The sequence below is a fragment of the Ailuropoda melanoleuca genome, chromosome 2 (assembly GCF_002007445.2).
Source record: "Ailuropoda melanoleuca isolate Jingjing chromosome 2, ASM200744v2, whole genome shotgun sequence".
NCBI lineage: Eukaryota > Metazoa > Chordata > Mammalia > Carnivora > Ursidae > Ailuropoda > Ailuropoda melanoleuca.
In genome coordinates, this window is record NC_048219.1 from 170,636,571 (window position 1) to 170,644,179 (window position 7,609).

Here is a 7,609-nt window from a genome sequence, read left to right on the forward strand (position 1 = left end):
CTCACAAAAGTACATTCATTAGTAATAAAGATCTTGAATAATTTAAAGCTACGCCTACCTCTGTTTCAATGGACTGTTTCTGTATTACTTTCATGTGTAGGAGAGGCAAGTAAAGCACCTTCTGGGTGCTGTGGAGAGCAGGGCCTGCCGTAGAGATTGGGATATGGTAAGAAGGGCTCCATATCCCAGGTAGTGGCCACCTTACTAACCATCCCAGGTAAGAGCGACCTAGAAATGGAATCTAATTCATTCGATTAATTCTTTCATAAATACAGAAGTACTGCTACACATTTTTAAAAGGCACCAAATATAAGGCAGGTGTTCAAAATGGTAATGATCTGTTACAAGAGCACGCTTCCTTTGAAGTTTTTAGTACCATCTGAAAATGTCTTTGTTTTTTAAGAAATTCAGATTAAAAATAAACCTGTTGGAATCCTAATAAGGATTTATAGATTAAAAAATGATGTCTCATGAACCAATGTATTAGAACTTCACCACTAGTGTTTTCAGACTGCTGGGGAAGTGAGGAGCTGATGCTAACATCTTTCAAAAGGGTTAGAAAAGCACGGGTTTATTACTTCATGAGTATATTACTTCTCTGTGCCCTGGAGAGCCAGAATGTCTGGGAGCCCATGGTCCCACTTGAAGCACTTAAAACAATTATGATAAATGGTCACTAATCTACTCCAGTAGATACTGGATAAAAATCTGATAAAAATCAGTTTTCAAAAAGTGAGTATGATATCCAAGGATAGCCAATGTATTCCTTTCTTTTTGAAAAGTATTACTATGGTTTCTTAAAAACAAACTTGGGACATTTTAAAGAATGAAAAATGGATTAATAATGGGGTTAGGATGGATTAAGAGGAGGGGAGAAAACAACCCATCATTTACCTTTTCCTATATAGATTATATTGATTTTCTGGGAACAGATAAGACAATGTGGGAAAAGAGTAAGTTTATCTCACATGAAATCTATGTCTTTTGAGTGCTAGAGACTCAAAGTTGAAATCATATTTACAAGTTTTGTGTTCCATTATATCTTGGCAATAGAGGGCATTGAGATGTTTTACTGAATGTTGCCTTGTTGAGATCTGAGCAACCCTCTGGTTCTGATTAATTCTGTGGCTCAAGAATCTTAGCACCATAAAAAAAATACCGTCTGAAGTTCCAGTCAAAATGACATAATCAGATAGACAAAAATTTAAGGACATACAAACGAACTAAGGTTTGTTGGAAAGTAATTTAAGCAAATGGGCAATTGATAGTCTGAGCTCTCAGTCTGGCTGTTTTCGACAGAGTGAGATAAAAGCTACCAGGACTGTTTTGGTTTCACTTACTTCTGTTAAGTGCAAAGTTTTAGTTACTGTTGTACCTCCTGGTTCAAGCTCAGGTAGACTCAGCCACATTAAGGCTTTCTCTTTCAACTGGGTTTGGATTATAAACCAGTTACCGCAATTTTACTACGTCATAGATAATCAGCTGGGGGGCATTTTTTTGCTAACATGGTGGTAAATTCTGTAAATCGTAATTTGTAATTGACACACTTTACCTCCTGAAACAGAGCAGCCCCGCCCTGAGGAAGCAGGTAGGAAGAAGGTTCAAACTTCCTGCACAACGTGCCCTGATTTGGACATAACAGGATCCATAGGAACCAGAAACTGGGTGACCATTGCTTATTGTGCACGGGTACTGTTTTTTGGAGGCAATCAGAGTTCTGTTAGCCCTCTATCTGCTAGCTCTTCACATACGCATTTGAAGACTCCACCTCCCCAGAGAGAAAGAAGAGCCTTGACACATTGCACCCTAAAATGTGTAGGTAGTCCCTTATATAAATTACAAGATAATTTTAATACATATTTACATATGTATGAACAATTTCAAGGAAAAATTAAGTACTAAAATTGACTCAAGATAAAATAGAGGAAAGGGAACATTTGCACCCTGTTGGTAAGACTGTAAATTGGTACAGCCATTATGGAAAACAATGTGGAGATCCCTCAAAAAATTAAAAATAGGTCTACCATATGATCCAGCAATTCTACTTTTGGGTGTATATCCAAAGGAAACAAAATCAGTATCTCAAAGAGATCTCTGTGCTCATATGTTCACTGCGGCGCTATTCTCAACAGCCAAAATATAGAAATAACGTAAGTGTTCATCAGTGGGTAAATGGATAAAGAATATGTGGTATATATATATACACACACACACACACGATGGAGTATTATTCAGCCTTAAAAAAGAAGGAAATCCTGCCATTTGCAATGATATGGATGAACCTGGAGGATATTATGTTCAGTGAAATAAGCCAGACACAGAGACAAATATCACACAATCTCACTTATATATGGACTTTTTTTAAAAAGAAGAAAAAAGTTGACCTCATAGTAACAGAGAGCAGGATGGTGTTTACCAGAGATGGGGGGAGGGTGGGGTGGGAGATTCTGAGCAAAGCTCACCCTTTAGGCTTCACTGAGGTCTTCCATGACCACCCTATCTGAAGTAGCTTTTATGCATCACTCTACTTTATTCACAGCTATAAACACAAACTGTGGTCATCTCGGTTTTTTATATGTTAATTTGTTTATTATTTTTCTTCTCTACTAGAAAGCAAGCTCCTCAAAGGCAGGAACAAGAGTTCTTTTCTTTGTTTGTCCCTGTATGACAATGTGATTTGTAATAATTAATATATATTTGGTCTTTGTCTTTCTGGCACAGAGCTCTTAAAACCCTTGGGGTTTCTTGGGGCACCTGAGTGGCTCAGTTGGTTAAGCGTCTGACTCTTGATTTTGGCCCAGGTCAGGATCTCAGGGCAATGAGATCAAACCCCACGTTGGGCTCTGAACTCAGTCAGTGTGGAGTCTGCTTGAGATTCTCTTTCTCCTGCTTCCTCTGCCTCTCCCCTTGCCTGCACCCTGTCTCTGTCTCAAATAAGTAAATAACCCTTGGAATTTCCTAAGGAATAGGAGGGCTAGCACATCTTTTGCTATGCAAATGAGGCAACTTTTGGCCCCCATCTAAGGAAGGAGGCTGGTTGTCAGGGGAACCAACCCCATGATTAGAAGATTGGAAATTTTAAGTCTTATCCCTGATTTCCAGGGAAGAGAGAGGAGCTAGAGGTTAAATCAATCACCAAGGGCCAGTGATTTCATCCCTCATTCTTATGCAATGAAGCTTTCATAAAAACCCAGAATGGTGGGGTTCAGAGATCTTCCGGAGTGGAGATTTGGGGTGAATGCTGCACTGGAGAGGGTATGGAAGCTTTGTGTCCTTTCCCCATACCCTGCTCTATGCACCTCTTCCATCTGGCTCCTGAGTTATACCCATCTGTAATAAGCTGGTACTCTGTAGGCAAAATGTTTCTCTGAATTCTGTGATCCCCTCTAGCAAATTAATTGAATCCAAAAAAAGGTTTGTTGTGACCTTTGATCTGTAAGCTGGTGGGTCAGAAGCACAGGTGACAACCTGGACTTTTGATCAGTATCTGAAGTGGAGGGGGCAGGCTTATAGGACTGAGCTCTTCACCTGTGGGATCTGATCTTATCTCTGGGTAGACAGTGTCAGAGTTGAGTTGAATTATAGGATAACCAGATGGTATTGGAGTCTTGCTTGGTGGTGGGGGAACCCCCACATCTCAGAATTGGGAGCAGAATTATGCTTTGTATCCTCAGTGCTTACTTCCCACATTGCATGAGCTGTCATAAGCACTCAAGAAACATGTTGAAAAAATGAATCAGGAGAGACTGATTGGCATTAAGAAGGAAGAGAGTGCCCTGCCCATCTCAACCAGCCTATATTGTATATGGCTTTACTATGGAGATGAAAATTAGAGTATGAGGCCATCAGATTTCCACATCATCTAAATACTTTTCCTTGTTCTGACTCCAAGCCTTCTGATGATAATTTTGTCTCCATCTAGCTTGCACAGGAAGTGAATTCACTGTTATATCTGTGGAGATCTCGTATCCTTGGTAGTTCTATTTTAAACCTCAGATTTATAAATTGGAATTCTTGTTCCATCATTAGTCTTGTCGTCTTGGTTGTGTGAGGATCACTAATGGTGCCTGGAAACTACACTCTTAATCCTGCGAAGATGAGGAACAGGTTTGGTGGTGGATTCTACCAAGGTGGTGTCACCCTAGTAGTAATCTTCCCACTTCCTTGGAAACTCATTGGTTTTCCTTTTCTTTTATACTTCAAGAAATAATAATGAATGTAGATTTTCAGAATTTTGAAGAGAGGGATCAAAAACATATATCGATCAAAGTTGTGTGTCAGGCATTGTCATAGGTGCTTAGAGAACATTAGAACAGATGAAGATCCCTTCATTCTAGTGTGGGAGATGGAAAATATAAGTATAACATGAACAAACTATATAATTTTAGACTATTAAAGTGCTGTGGAATAAAACAAAGTATAGGCTTGAGATTGCTAAGAAGGGCTGATTACAGTATTAAATAGCATGGTACACGTGGGCTTCATTAAGAAGCGTAATTTCAGCAAAGACTTGAAAGAAGTGAAGGTACTGGTTAAATACCACTTAGGGAAATAGTGTTCCAAGTAGAGGCTCCCAGGTGGAGGGGTGCCTGGGAGATGTAAGATACAGCCAAGAAGCCAGCGTGGTCAGAGCAGAGTGGGATGAGAATGGGGGAGAGCTGTAGTAGAGAGACGCAAAGGTGGGGGTAGAAACATTTCATAGGGCTTTTGGGGCCATTGTAAGGACTTTGGCTTTTACTCTGAAGTAAATGGAGAGCCTCAATAGGCTTTTAACACAGAGGAGGTACAATATGATTCACATTTTAAAAGAAAGCATCACTTTGGCTATCATCCTGAGAATAATTTGTAGGAGGTCAAAGACAGAAGGGGGACCAATCAGGAGGCTCTGCATTAATCCAGAAGACAGATTGCAGTGGCTTAGACCCAGGGTGGTAATGGTGGAGATTGTCTTCTGGCAAAACCAGAAGAATATTTTGAAGGTAGAGCCAATGGAATTTTCTAAGAGCCTGAGTGCAGAATGTGAAAGAAAGAGAAATCAAGGATGACTCCAAGGGGTTTGATTTGAGCAAGTGGAAGGACAAAGTTTCCCTTTAATGAGATTCTGTGGAAAGAGTAGCTTTGGGGTGGGAAATGTTGGAGTTAAAAGACAAATTTGGGACTTGTTAATTTCTTTGCCTATTAGCCATTCGACTGTAACTATGAAATAGCATAGATGAGCCTGAGGTTTGGAATAGATGACTGCCTGGTGACACAGATTTGGGAGTTACTTACGTATAGGTGGCATGTAAAGTCATGGGACAGGTTGGGATCATGAATAGATGAGTGTAAATAGAGAAGATAACCAAGGACAGATCCTTGGGGTCTCGTCAACATTATAAGAGGAGAAGAGGAAGAACTAGCAAGGGATACTGAGACAGAGCAGGGTTAGTTCATGGACATTCAATAGGAAGAAAACCATGAGAGTGTCAGGCCTTGGAAGGCAAGTGAAGTATATCAGAGAGAGTAAATGATCAACCATGTCAAACACTGATGGTAGGTCAAGTCAGCACGGGGACTGAGAGCCATAATGGGATTTTTCAAACATTGAGGTAGTTCTTGGGGAGTGAAGACGAAAACCTGCTTGGCGGCCTTACTTGAGTGCGACCATTGCGTGTTGTTCTTAAGCAAGACACACTCCAGTTTGTGACCACTGTCCCAAAGACAAGTAGCATAACTATGAGAAGGGAGGAGGCTGTGTGTATTCTGCAAAATCCCTGCTTATGGAGCCTTTGTATGGAAATCAGGCTTCTTTGTACCAATGAAGTGAGAAAGTTGTGATTAGATGTCTCTGTGGGCTCATAATTTCTGCCCAGAAGAAATTAATGTGAAGGACAGAGCAGCCGCTCATTCTTGGGAGGGTTACTAGTTTTCCTTCCAGCAGCTCAGCTATAAGTTTGGGTAACCTTTCTGTGTCCTCTACAGAATGAGTGAGCATTCAGCTGTGGGACAAGGAAATTTTAGCGTTAAAGATGTTTATGTTAAGGCCAGCAAAGGAGCAAATGACAGTTGTAAAGGACATCATCCCCCACTTGTACCTGGTAGGGAGTAGAGAGAAGAAAAAGGCTCTTTAACCTATTTCTACATGTTGGAGTCCCATGATTTTCATTTCTCTGAGATAAAAAGAAAGAAATAATGATTTGGTCAAGAGAGGGAAGGCCACCCACTGTGTCAGACCTAAAGACGCTTCAATGAGATAAGGTTTGGGGACACTCTAGGAAGGGCAGATGGTGCGTGTAAAAGCAAGGCAGGCTGCAAACCTAAGGCTCACAGGATTGTGGTGGACCGCAGTTTGGAGAGCACTGAGGAGGCCTGAAACAATTTACTGGTAAGTATGGAGAGGAATCCTGTGGTCAGAAAATGAAATTCAGACTAAACTATGCGGGGTGGAGGAGTGAGTAGAAGGCACTGGGGATGTGGCTGACTTAGGGCGTGATGGCCCATAGGCTAGGCGGTGCAGCCAAAGTATGGTCCCCAGATCGGCGGCACCAGCATCACCTGAGAATGTGTTAAAAATGCAAATTCTCAGGCTTTACCTGAGAACTACTGAGTTAGAAACTCTGGAGGTAGGCCCAGCATTCTATTTTAACAGGTGATCTAATTCATGCCAATGTTGAAAAACACTGGAATAGGACTGAACTAGGCATTTACTAATTGAAAGTGGGGAGAATGTTACAAATAGGAGTCAATAAAGGTTTTGATCCTGGCTGAGTGGGAGAAGTCAGTCATTCAAATTATCTAAATATATTTCATATTCGTTCCTCTGAAACAAATAATAAATTGAAAGACACTTCTCTATCAAATTATATAGCTGTTGGCTGTAAGTGTGTACAGTTGTGTATGTATATCTCTCCATAACTACTTGCTAACAACTAACAGGGCCCTAAACCATAAAGTTGTTTATTGTTTATTTGACGGAAATTCTGAGGTTGGTCCAGAGTTGGTTCAGAGGCTCTTTTAATTCATCAAGGTCTTGGTCCTAAGTGCCAGGCTTTTCCTCTTTCCACACTGCCACCTGCCTGGTGGCACCATACTGGTGATGTGTCTCCTCATGGCCACAAAAATGGCTGTCCAAGCTGCAAGCATTATCCTGGTAGAAGTTCATTTTATACAAGACGGAAGTTGGTGGAAGCCAGAGTGCTTTCTTTTCCTATGCCATTCATTCATCTCCAACCCCAACTGCCCCCTCCATACACCTCCAGAAGACTTCCCATGTATCATTGTACAAAACTGGGTCACATGCCTGCCCCCAGACCAGTTACCAGCACACGGGACTGGATTAGCTCTAGCAAGATCCATGCCCTGGCTTTGGGCCTATTGCTCATCCTAACAAAATCAGAGTTCTGTTAGTCAGGATAATGGGGCAGGGCTGTAGGGAGAGCAAGTAACAGTGTTTGCTATGGTTATAAGGACATACACACTTAACCTATATTTCCGTGACCAGTGATTATTTTATTCACATACAGCTCCTGTCTGAGTAATTTAAATTTTCTACCGAATATTTCTCCCTCACGCCTTTATCATACAGTTTTAATAATAGAAATTATTTTTAATAACCTCATATTAAAGTTAT